The sequence below is a fragment of the Phascolarctos cinereus genome, unplaced genomic scaffold, assembly GCF_003287225.1.
Source record: "Phascolarctos cinereus isolate Bilbo 61053 unplaced genomic scaffold, phaCin_HiC Scaffold_7;HRSCAF=346, whole genome shotgun sequence".
NCBI classification, from domain to species: domain Eukaryota; kingdom Metazoa; phylum Chordata; class Mammalia; order Diprotodontia; family Phascolarctidae; genus Phascolarctos; species Phascolarctos cinereus.
Genome location: NW_027556180.1, coordinates 91,363,823 through 91,376,564, shown reverse-complemented (window position 1 = coordinate 91,376,564; position 12,742 = coordinate 91,363,823). Strand labels below are relative to the sequence as shown.

The window sequence follows — 12,742 nt, the reverse complement described above, 5'->3', positions numbered from 1 at the left end:
TGAAGTGAGGCAGAATTGCCCAAAGTCATCAGCCTCACTCTCTCTTCCATAGTTATCAAAGTCCAGTGGCAAGACAAAAATCAAGACAACTGGGAATGGCCCAAGATGCAGTGGATGACCTTGGCTTCTTCAATGTCTGACCAAGCTTTAAATGCACCACAGCACCTGCTTCATCTGCCTTCATGGCTATTGGAACAGCTTGTTCTCATCTGCCCATTCCACTGAGGGAAGTCTTCACATGCTTGGGGTAGCCATTCCCCTAACTCACTAATGGGTTTGAGGCCTGTCAGTCACTCTCAAGCTGGTTTAGCCCGTCTGTTGGGATGGTTTACTGGGGTGTGGCCGCTGTGCATGCTACAGCTTCTTGGAGCCACAGGAAAGAGCTGAGTGATAGCTACATGCTTGCAGCCTCATTAGGAATAATTGGCATTTACAGGATACTGAAATAATAATAATAATAATAACAATAAATAACATTTATTTAGTGCTCATGTGCCAAGCACTGTGCTAAGTGCTTTGCAGTGATCTCATTTGACTCTCATAACAACCCTGGGAGTTAGGTGCTATTATTATCACCATTTTACAAATGAGGAAACTGAGGCAAACAGAGGTTAAGTGACTTGCCCAGGGTCCCACAACTAGTAAGTGTCTGAAGCCAGATTCAAAATCAGGTCTTCTCAACTCCAGGTCCAACTCTACCCACCTAGCTGCTTAAAGTTTTTAAGCCTTTCATGCCTTATCTCATTTGAGCTTCACAATAACCTGATGTGAAAGCAAGTGCAGGTAATAATAATAATAATAATAATAATAATAACAATAATAATGATGACAATAGCATTTATATAGTGCTTTAAGTCTTTAAGCTACTATACTTTATAAATATCATCTTATCTGTTACTCACAACAACCCCGGGAAGTGGGTGCTATTATTATCCCCATTTTACAGATGAGAAAATGGGGGCAAACAGACACTAGGTTGACTTGCCCCCTTATTTTACAGATGAGGAAACTGAGGCTTAAATAAGTTAATCAACTTGTTCTTGGTCCCGACAGATACTATATGTCAAGGGGAGATTTAAATCCAGATTTTCCTGACTCTAAATCTAGAACCCTATCCCAGCTGCCTCTCTGTAAGTCTAAGATAGTCTTGGAGGTCAATACAGATATTGTCTGCACGTGCCTCTGTTCACTGTCTAAAAGGTTTATTTTGGTTTGTTGAAATGGGTGCATTAATATTGTACTATGAGGACTGATAAAACATTCCTTACTATCTGGCACGGATCTTGAGGAATTTACCATTCGTATTTCCCATCAATGAGTTTGTTGTGTTCATGAAAGGACTGACAGGACATCAGTTAGCTCTGGGATTCTCAAATCTCAATGTCCTGGGTGCTTGGTGATAATGACACTCTTTGCCAGGCTCTTTCCATAGTGGTCTATGGCCTTTCAAGTCTTCTGGAAGTCATATCCTTATTGCTTTTGTTTATTCCTTCTTTTTTTTTTTTAAGCCAACTGTTCTTTCTAGCAAATGTCTCTAAGGGCCAACAACCTTTTGCATTGTGTATTAGGAGAGATGCCATCTGAACATTCTCCTCTTGGTACACCTCCAAAAACAGTTCAAAGCTTAAATACTTCAGGGGAGCTCTGGGGGCATTTCTATGGTCTAATTGCAAGCTATACACTATGGAGTTCCTGAGGAATATGACCAATGGGGAAAAATGCTGGGTATTTTCAAAAGACTAAATCAAATTAAAAAGCTGCATTATATAATTTTCAAGAAAACCTCTGTTAGCAGGCCCTTTGTTGTAGACAAAAGAAAATACAGTTAATGATAATGGTGATAGCAATGTTTTTGGTGGGTCATGAACTTATGTGCCTAGTCTGTTTCTGGTTTGTGGTTCACTGCAAAATCTGTGATGCCATATAAAATAATAGAGCTGTGATTCGTGCCTTTCCCTAGACTGTAAATTATATTTCTCAGCAAAATCAATGGATTTTATAGGATCCTGAATGGTCACTAAAGATGGGCATTATCTCACAGATTAGTTGTTGTTGGTTGGACATCTTATACATGTCTTTAATTCAAATATATGTCCTGTGAATGGTTTCATTGGGAATGAATTTCCATTTTGCAACTTCCTTTCCTGTCCCTCCCTGCCCCCTTTTCATGTAAGTGCCTTTCTAGTGTTGGAATAAGTTGTCATTTCTTTCCAGAAGAAGATTGAGAATTGACTTTTTGATCAACAAATAATCAAATCTTGAACTTATCCGTCCTTTTAAATAAACAGTCTTCTTAAAACAAAGTCCTGGGAACATAATGTACAATCAATGAATACTGGACCAGTGTTAAGAGAGCTTTCATCTCTTAATTCATTTTTTCCAACGTACCTCCAACTAACAAAGAAAAAAGAATCCAATTTTGGTCCATTTTTGTTATGATCTCTAACTTAAGTATCTTTGACTAATCCTTATTATGTTCATCAATCTAAAAGAGAATTATCCTGAGAAACTTCAGATTTTACTTGGCATCTGGCTATTTTAATTGTTGTATGTTCGTGTGCATATGTGTGTGATGCTGTGTGTGTGTGTGTTCATGCATGTATATATGCAGCAGATATATAGTATATAGAACTTAACAAAGTAGAAAAAAAGAAGAGAAAATTATTCCTAAATCAGCAGCCAGTAAACTCCAATACATTCTCATAGAAGCAATGAGCGATAGCGGATAGACAGCCAGCTTTAAAGCCAAGAAGACATGGATTCAAGTTTCACTTCTGCCACATACTGACTATGTGACCGTGGGCAAGTCACTTAACCTTAAACCAGAAAGTACTAACTGGCATCAGTAACAGAGTCTCCTCACATAGGAGTAGCCTATGCAGTTAAAATGACAGGTGAACTCTCTATCTCTTAATCTCTTACATTGTTATTAAGAATATTTTACCTTCATTTCTGTTCTTTCTTTTAGCCTAGACTTTATAATAGGAAGAACACTATTTCCACATTCACAATTGAGGAAGACAGACAAAGATTAATTTTGCTCCTAGGTCACGTAATAAATATATTTGAACTGAGTCTCCCATCCTTCCCCTCATCCTTGATTCCTTTTTGGATCTGTTATGACTAGCGAAATGAATCTTGGAGAGGCTCACATTTCTCTAGCGTTGGGCTACGTGAACAGAGATAATACTTCTGATAGTGTGCAAGGTGCCACTTAACTAACATCAATTAGATAATATTTGTAAACATCAATAATTTGTAACATCAATAAGACAATATTGGTAAACTCTGAGCGAAGTGACTGGTACATAGTAGACACTTAATAAATGTTTGTTCCCTTCCCTTCGCCATATTCCCGACAGAGAAAACTTGGTAGAATTAGGTGCTGACAATTAGATATCATCAGAAGTAGCTAAGTTGTTTGGAGGAGAAATTTTTTTCCTTGGTCAACTTCTAATTGTGTTAAGAATTTTGACTCTGGAATCTCCCATGATCCTGATAGTGACATTAAAAGGAAAATTCTTTGTTCTGGCTTTTGCTCTGATTAAGGAGGCAAAACACAGAACAAAGAAAATTTAAAAGGTTTATTAAAAGTATGTCATGTACCCGATGGGCTGATCACCGGGGATCAGCAATGGCTTCAAGATGGACCCCGCTTTTATTGATAACTTTTGTAATGAGCTAGAGATAATTCAGATAGGTTTATATCAGCAAAAGGGCACGGGCCATTGCTTCTCAGTTCTTCCCCAAGGGAGCAAGCACATGACAATTTCAAGGTACAGAAAGGTAGGGGGATGACTTGCAACTTGACAAATATCAGGTAAGACAAAGCTGCAGACTGAGTAATGCCTCCCCCCCCAACCCTGATTAACAAGCAGGTCTGGGAACAATGGGACACTGAGACAACCCAAGTTTCAAAAGTGAGTCTTCAACTTCTTATTCCTTTTTTTCCTTGTTATGCCTATGAAGATGTTCATATTACAGGAGGTGTCAGGTCTTTAGCAAATAAAAAAAGAATTTATAAAGTGCCTATCATATGCCTTCCCAGGTATGGAGGATCAAAATAAGTAGAAGATATGGTCTCTCTTCTTCAGATTTTTTTTTGAATTTTCTTTACCAAGCTATTGACTCATTTTTCATTATTTTCTTGCATCACTCTCATTTTTCTTCCCAATTTTTCCTCTTCCTGTCTTACTTGATTTTCAAAATCCTTTTTGAGCTCTTCCATGGCCTGAAACCAATTCATATTTTTCTTGGAGGCTTTGGTTGTAGGAACTTTGACTTTGTTGTCTTCTTCTGAGTGTGTGTTTTGATCTTCCTTGTCACCATAGTAACTTTCTACAGTCAGAATTTTTTTTCCTGTTGTTTGCTCATTTTTTTCCCCCTAGCCTATTACTTGACTTTTAACTCTTTATTAAAGTAGGGCTCTGCTTCTAGGGTGGAGGCCTCACTGTCCCAAGCTTTAGGGGTTTTGTGCAACTGTTTTCAGAGATACTTCTTGGGACCTATAAGTTTTCAGTTCTTCCAAGGTAGTATGACCTAAGGAGAGGTATTTACTACTATGCTCTGGTTTGTAACTGACCACAGGCATTCCTTTTTTTGCCCTGGAACTGCGAGAAGAGTCCCCCCTCCACTGTGGTCACAAGTTCTGGTGCGCTAGTGCTCCTCTTCACCCTGGGACTGCCACCCAGGAATGCAACAAATCTGGGTATGGGCAAAGCAGTAGAGTCCTGCCTCAGTGCTAGCAAAGAGTCCCCTGTAATCTCCTTCTGGCCAGTTGTATGATCCCCATACCCTCAGTGGGTTGAGAGCTCCAAAGCAGCCACTGCCGCTGCTGATTCACTGGCTCCCAAGGCCTGCTCATGGTTTGCTGGAGTTGAGGGTGTGCTGGCATAGCCTGTGCTGAGACTGTGCTCCGCTCTCAGCCAAGGACCTTTCCTGCTAACCTTCTAAGTTGTTTTTGACAACTGTGGTCTGAGAGGTCTGGAAACCACCACTGCTGCCACTGATTCAGTTGCCCTGAGACCTGCCCTAGATTTGAGGGGGGCTAGTTTGTGCTGGCATGGCTTGTACTAGACTGTGTTCCTCTCTCAGCCTGATACAACAGACCTTTCCTGCTGCTTTTCCAAGGTGTGTTGGGTTTGAAAATTATTTCACTCCGTCTTTTTGTGGGTTCTGCTGCTCTATAATTTATTTAAAGCTATTATTTAAAGGTATTTGGAGGGGGCTGAGGGAAAGCTCAGGTGAGTTCCTGCCTTTACTCTGCCACCTTGGCTCTGCCTCTGATATGGTCCCTCTTTTTTGGCACTTATAGTCTGTTTTTTTTTTTGTTTGTTTGTTTGTTTTGGATAGGCAATGGAGATAACTGATTTGCCCCGGGCCACACAGCTAGTATTATGTGTCTGAGGCCAGTCCTCCTGAATCCAGGGCTGGTGCTCTATCCACTGCACCACCTAGCTGCCCCTTGGCACTTATAGTCTGAATATAAGACTGGTATTCCCCTTGAAGACAACAGATTTGTTTGGTTTGCAAGCCCAAATGACCTATATTCCTCAGTAAAGAAAAAATTGACAGATATGTTTGCTGAGGCAGCATCAATGCTCAGCAGGACAGGAGGGAGCCAAATGTCCCCATTTTAAAAAACAAGTGACGGAGTAGAATATGAAAACGTTTAGCCAAGTAACCTGACTTTGAGAACTGGCAAAGTCCTAGAATATAATATTAAAGGAAAGGTAGATGAGTATAGAAAAGGAAACAATGAAAATAAAGAGTATATGTCTTACCAAACTAAACTGGTTTCCATTTTGGCCAGAGTTACTAAATTGGTGCTCCAGTGAAATGTCATTGATATGGTTTACTTCACTAAGAATTCAGCAGTCTCATGCAGTTCTTGTGAAAAACTGGAAAGCTATGGTGTACAATGATATGATGGTAGCAGCTAGGTGATACAGTGGATAGAGCATTGGGTTTACAGTCAGGAGGATCTGAGTTCAAATCCAGATTCAGATACTTACTAGTTGCTTGACCCTGGGCAAGTCACTTATTCCATTTGCCTCCATTTCCTCATTTGTAAAATGAGCTGGAGAAAGAAGTGGCAAACCACTCCAGTCTCTTTGCCAAGAAAATCCCAAACTGGGTCACAAATCGGTGGACATGACTGAAAAGACTGAACAACAACATCACAATGATAGGACTGTTAGGTGGATATGGAACTGGTTGAGTTTCCAGACCCAAAGAATAGTCATTAATGATTCAATGTTGACATCTCTGGTGAAATTCTCCAGTAATCCATCTATTGACCTGTGCTGCTTAAAATGTTTAAAAATGTATTGGATAAAGCCATAGTGGGCATGCTTACTAAATTTTCAGATGACATAAAACTAGAAGAGTCAGAATCCAAAAAAAAAAAATACTGACTGGCTATATTAGTCACTTGAATATAAAAAAAATTATATTAATTTAAAAGAAAATATAAAGTCTTATACTTGGGTTATGAAATCAATACTACAGGTACAAAATGGGAAAGACTTAGCTAGATAGAAGCTCGTTTGAAAAAAAGATCTGGGAGTTCCAGTAGCAAAATGAGTTAACAATGTGATATGGTAGCCCCAAAGTTGATTCCATTTCAGGCCACACTGAGAGAGTAATAGCATCTAGGTCTAGGAAAATGTTAGTCCCCTAGTACTCAGATCTGATTAGACTGTATCTAGATATTGTGTTGGGTTCTAGGTGTTACATTTTGGGATGGATGTTGATAAGCTGGAAAGTATCCAAAGCAGGACTGCCTGGATGATAGGTCTCAAGATCATGCCTTGTGTATTATGAGAATTGGTTAAAGCAGGTGGAGGAGAGAAAACTTTCGGCTAAAGAGAAAAAGACTTAATGGGTTGGGGGTTTGGATGGGATACATATTCTCAAGTATTTGAAGGACTGACATGTGAGAAATGGATGAAAAATGTGCTGCTTAGCCCAGAGGGAAGAATTTGGATTACTGGTGGAAGATGCAAAGAGATTAATTGAGGTGTGATATAAGGAAAATTTTTCTTAACAATTAGAGCCATCCAAAGGTAGACTGGCTTGTGTTAGGAGATAACGGCTTCTGTGTTATTAGAGATCTTCAGAAAAAAGATGGGCACCCTGCTCTTACGTATATGGTGGAGAAGATTCTTGTCTGGGTGTCTTTTGTAGTTCAATGGCCTCTGAGGTCCTCTACTTTCTGCCTAACAAATAGAGAACAGTATAAGGTAACATACAACCAAATGATTGACTATGTGGTATGGATTATAAATACTACAGGTAAAAAAAAAACAGCAAAAGAAAAGGAAACCTAGAGATAGGAATGAATATGGTATGTGTGGGAGACAGGAAGAAGGACCTAATTGGAGCAGAGGGTTAACACAGAGGAAAACTAGAAAATCAGGTGGGTTGAATGTATGTAGCAGGTAGAACCTGCTAATAGTAGAAGATGTTGAGCTCCAGAATGAAGAATCTGGACCTTATCCAATAGGGAGCTACTGTAAGTTTTCTGAATGAGAAAATACCATAAAAAAGTAGTATTCTGGGAAAATATGTGGTTATGTAGGGCAGGACAATGCATACTTTCCCAACTATTCCTACCTTACTCATATTACCTCTCTCCACTATTCTCTGATCTGCAATGCAATTTCTGCTATAACTCACAGCACAAACAACACTCTTTTTACCCAAAGTTTCCTGCAAGAATCTCCTTCTTATGGTTACTGCATCTTCCTTCCCTCCTCGTCTCCAGAAGTCGCACAGTGGCCTAAGGTTTTGTGTTAATAGTCATGCATGAATTTGTGTTTGCTAAGTTGTTATCTGTGACAAATCTTTTAAAACAGCAGGATTGTAATAATAATGATGATTAATATTCATAAAATTTTGCCGAGCAATTTACAGATGATCTCATTTGAATTACCAAACAGGAATTAGGTCAGGCCTTCTTAACTTTATTTTGTGTTTGATGGACCTCCTTGCAGTCTGATGAAACTTTTGTGGTTCTCAGAATAATATTGTTTTATTTTGTTTTGAATTAATGATTGAGGTAAATGATAAATTTTAGTTAGAGGTGAGTGAAAATAATGATGTAATTTCTTTCTTATCTAATTAATGGACCTCCCTGAGATCTTGTCTATGGAATCCAGAGGAGGAACTCTTGATATCTGTTCACCTTGGACTGATATTGGGTTGATCTTAGATCACACCTTTCCCACTGACTTGTGTGATATTTCACTTGATATTTGGTAAGACACTAAACTTCTGGTCACTATTTTTTTCCTTCTGCAAGATGAACATAAAATATATTTTCTACATATATAGGGTGTTAGTGAGAATGAAGCATATCATAATTTCCAAACATATTGAGCTTCCTAAAAAGAAATCCAATGAATTTGTATTGTTTTCATTTTCTCTAATATTATTAGATCTCATGAGACTGTCATGGTAGATACAAGCTGCATTCTTCTTCTATAAGTTGAGCAGACTGTATAACACAAAATATGACTTTAGTAGGATTTGGGTTCAGAACTCCTTTCTATCATATACATCCTCAAGAGTCAGAATGCATGGTTCTCATTTGTACCACTTCTGCTAGGAATGAGCAGAAATGGACCAATTCTTAGCATTTGCACTTACATTAAAACAGTTCCATTCCATTTCTAAGGGCATTTTATTTATTATTTTAAATCCAACATTCTTTCTATGAGAATTTCTTTTAAAATAATAGCCACTTTTTTGTGACTCCCACAAATAACAATCCTCTGTCTTCTTGCTGCTGACTCTGCACTCAAGAGTAGTTAAAAACATACCAGTTCCCAGGGCTCTCTTGACAGTAGGCAGCAATGCTAATATGACACAGGCCAGATTTTTTTTCTTCCTGTAACAAAGCATTATATGAGCTGTAGCCGTTATGCTTAAACAAACTCATCGACCGGGTTGGTGTCAATTGCATTTAAAAAATGAAGGAAGTTTCATGTTTTCCAAGGGCAGAAGACATAAATATTGTGTGTTTACTTTTGCACGTTACCTGAAGGGAATGATACCGGGTGAAGGGTGAATGCATTGCAAACTATAAAAGGTAACCAAAAGACTTTTGGGGGTAAATATGACCATTAGTTGTAATGCAAACTTGATAGTCTATTCATGTTTGGTTTTTTTTTTAATCTCTATTAGCCTGATTCTTCCTTTGAACAGGAAAGAATGAGTTGTTATAAAGCCATGGGTGGAAGGGACACTACTCTTCTATGTAGGTTTCTATATCTGGTAAAAAAAAAAAACCTCTCCCAGAACTAGGCACTATATCGCATGCATGTAGATGTGCATGTGAAGATGGGGGGCAGGGATGGGGGGTGCTGCATTTCCCAAGCTGCCCACTTCTATGAGGGGTCTGGTCTGAGCCTCGTCAAGGATTAAATCGATTGTAAATTCTATTGCTATAGCATTTCTGAAATAATAATGATGATCTGAGCCATGTAAAAGTAAAAATGGCTGCCTTAGGAGATTAGTTCTTGATCCCGGGAAGTCATCAGTTGGAGGCTAGGTAACGACTCATTGAATATATAGTAGAGAATATACTTGGGCAGGTATGGGTTGTACTGACTAACCGCAGGAGTCCTTTACAGCTCCGAGATTCTGCTGTATCTTGGACATACTGTAACTGTTCATATGCTAGTCATGTTCTGCAGCTGACAGCTGAGAAATGCTCTGTGCTGGGGTCCTAACCAGGACCAAGTATGAACCGGGTCCCCTGACTCTCCAAGGGCAAATTTGAAACCAGAGCCAAATGGTGATGGTCAAAGAACCCAATCAATCTCAAGGTAGTCTTACGGACCCTGATGACCCAAGGCTGTCATGGACCTCTTGGGGCTACTCCAAACTGAATTCCATTCTGCAGGCCACCCCAACAGAAATATCCACACTCATAACCAAGACTGCTCCCAAACCAAACCAACCTCTGGAGGAGGCCGGGATGCTGTTTGACTAAGTACATGTTTTAGTGGACTTAGCTCAACATAGGCAGAGTGAGCTCTTTCTCATGTTATTCCTGGAAGACATAATCTTGGCAGACAATCACCATGAGTGCTTTGTGGTCTCAGTTTCATTGTCTACTAGCTTACATGGCTTTCTTTTGTTTTTTAGGATTAACTGCTGTATGATCCAAGAATTGACATTATATTCCACCCTGGAGAAGAGGGTTGACAATCAAGAAGTCACATGGTAGCCGCAACAGTATGATAGTCCTGGAATCTAAAAACAATACTAGTTATCAAATCCCAAAATTGGTATCATCAGAACTAGCTACATTTTACCAGGGGTTTTTGTTTTTGCTTCTTTGGAAAATAGAGGACAATCAAGTTCTAGACTCATGGACGTTGATAAAACTGGTGCCCAGTTTAAAAGGAATCTTGATTTCCTGAGGTTTCGTGTCAATTATCATCCAGCTCCCCTTCACTCTTTCTACTTCGTTAGGTTTAAGTAATTCTGAACCTCATAGAAAGTATTTTCCTATAAATTATGATGGCACCAAAGTATTTGCTTCATTGAATTAGGAAAAGACATAATGGAGCTTGGGCTCCTGGCATGTACTCCATCTAAAATGCCTTCCATCTGGTTTACTCAGTATATGTAGGAAATAAAAAGAACATGTCAGTGATACATGTATATTTGGTTTTGCATACAACCTTTTTCGTTGTTGTTATTAGCTTTCCCTTGGCATTCTTCCAAGATATCTTACAAGTTATCAATCTTGCCAGGACAGGCAGTGTTGTCTGACCACTTCCTCTTTGCAATTAAAGACTGTAACCACTCGCTTACGCACAGACTGAGACCATCATCCCTAACCCCAAAGGAGGCCAGAAACTCCCAGCAATTCCCACTGAAGGAGGAGGACCAAGCTGAAAACAACACACTGTGTATTTTAAGGTTGAAACTCAAGCTGCGACTGAAAGGGCTGGGAGCACCCATCTACACCTTGCTTTTCTTCATCCTGTCATTTCCTTGGGTTTTAATAGCTACGGAGCAAACAGTATAATTGCAGCATGTTTATAAATACTTTATCTATATGTTGATTTTTTTATGGGGCCATATTTCTAATATTTATTATCAAATCACTAGCTTGAACTGGAGCAAAAAGACAACTCCTTTACCCAACCTCCCTCCCCACCGCCTTAAAAAACCTCAAAGAAAACCAACATCAACAGCAACCTGGCTTTATTTGCAGGGAGCCCAACAAATAACCTGGCCTGGTGTTGGTTGCCATGAAGGTATATGTTTCCGGTCTTGTTCCTAGAGTTGGTTAGCTGCTCCACAAATAAAACTTGCCCTAGATGCACAGTGGGCAGGTTTTGTTCACATAGGAAAACTGCCAGTTTGGTGACACAGATAAAAGCCAGGTCACTGTTGGTGTGGTGAGGTTTTTTTTGTTTTTTTGTTTTAGTTTGCCTTTTATTGTCACAGAATCTTAGAATATTAAAAATAAGAAAGAACGCTGGGAAATCATGGAGGTCAACCTTCCCTTTTGTCATCTCTCTGTGCACTACTGTGTTATCCCTTTCTAGGTTGGGAGTGTGAGTTAAATCTCCTAGATTACTGCATCTTTCCTTCTTTCTTGGAGGTTTAAACAAAAAATAGGGAAGTAGGACAAACATATAGTAATGCCTATTGCGGGTATGAGAGGGCTGAGGAGCTGGGGTTGATTTCAGTTGGAGATAGGAAGGTCAAGCTATACTGCTTCAGGAGCATCCAACCAAGCAGGAAGGCACACACACACACACACACACACACACACACACACACACACACACACACACACACACAGCTTTGTTCATAGACTATTAGAGCTGGAAGGGACATCTGGGTTGACCCTGTCTTTTTACAAATAAAAAAACCAAGACCCAGAGAGATAAGGTGTACTGTCTAGAGTCCCATGGCTAGTTAGTGGTAGACCTGAGACTCAAATCCAGTTCTCATTCTGTATGCTATGTTCTTGTTATGCACCTTGTTGCTTCTTTTGTTATACCCTTTTTTACCTCTTGGACAAAAATAAAACCTTTCCAAGGTATATTAAGAGAGAAGCACTAACTTTTATGTACATGGGGTGTAGGATATGGCCCATACTATAATTGAATGTACAGTATAGATAAGGAAGATACTTTCATTTTATTTAGATAGTTTTGAGGTGTCTATGCTATTTCTGAAGTGGATTATAATCTTTTTGGCATATGAGGACTATATATTCTCCATGAGGAGGATTTAAAGTCTAAAGAAACTAAAAAAAATTGGAAAAAAGAAGGCCGACATATATTTCAAGAATATAAAAGACATGGGATATGGTGGTACATACCTGTAATCCCAGCTACCGAGAAAGCTGGAACCAGAGGCTCTATTAAGCTCAGAATTTTTGAGCTGCAGATGTGTCAATCGGATATCTGCACTAAGTTCAGCAACAATTTGATGTGCTTCTGGGAATACAGGATCAGCAGGTTGCTTAAGGAGAGACAAACCTAAGTTTGCTTTAGGTTGGAAATTGATCAAGTGAAAGCTACCATGCTGCATAGTGGTTGGATTGGGAAAAAGTAGCCTCTGTATTTCCAGGGTGGACATAATAGGGAGACTAAGTCAGAGAGAGAGAGAAAGACAGAGAGAGGGAGAGAGAGAGAGAGAAGAGAGAGAGAGAGAGAGAGAGAGAGAGAGAGAGAGAGAGAGAGAGAGAGAGAGAGAGAGAGAG

General features: G+C 39.4%; 1 long non-coding RNA gene across 1 annotated transcript in view; it reads left to right on the top strand.

Annotated features, from left to right (window-relative positions):
* Positions 1-11,511, top strand: part of LOC110201417 (uncharacterized) — a 105,154-nt gene extending 93,643 nt beyond the window's left edge. The window contains exon 4 of the long non-coding RNA XR_002322492.2: positions 10,156-11,511. This is a non-coding gene — a long non-coding RNA (uncharacterized LOC110201417). The remainder of the gene's footprint in view (positions 1-10,155) is intronic.
* Positions 11,512-12,742: the final 1,231 nt, after the last annotated feature.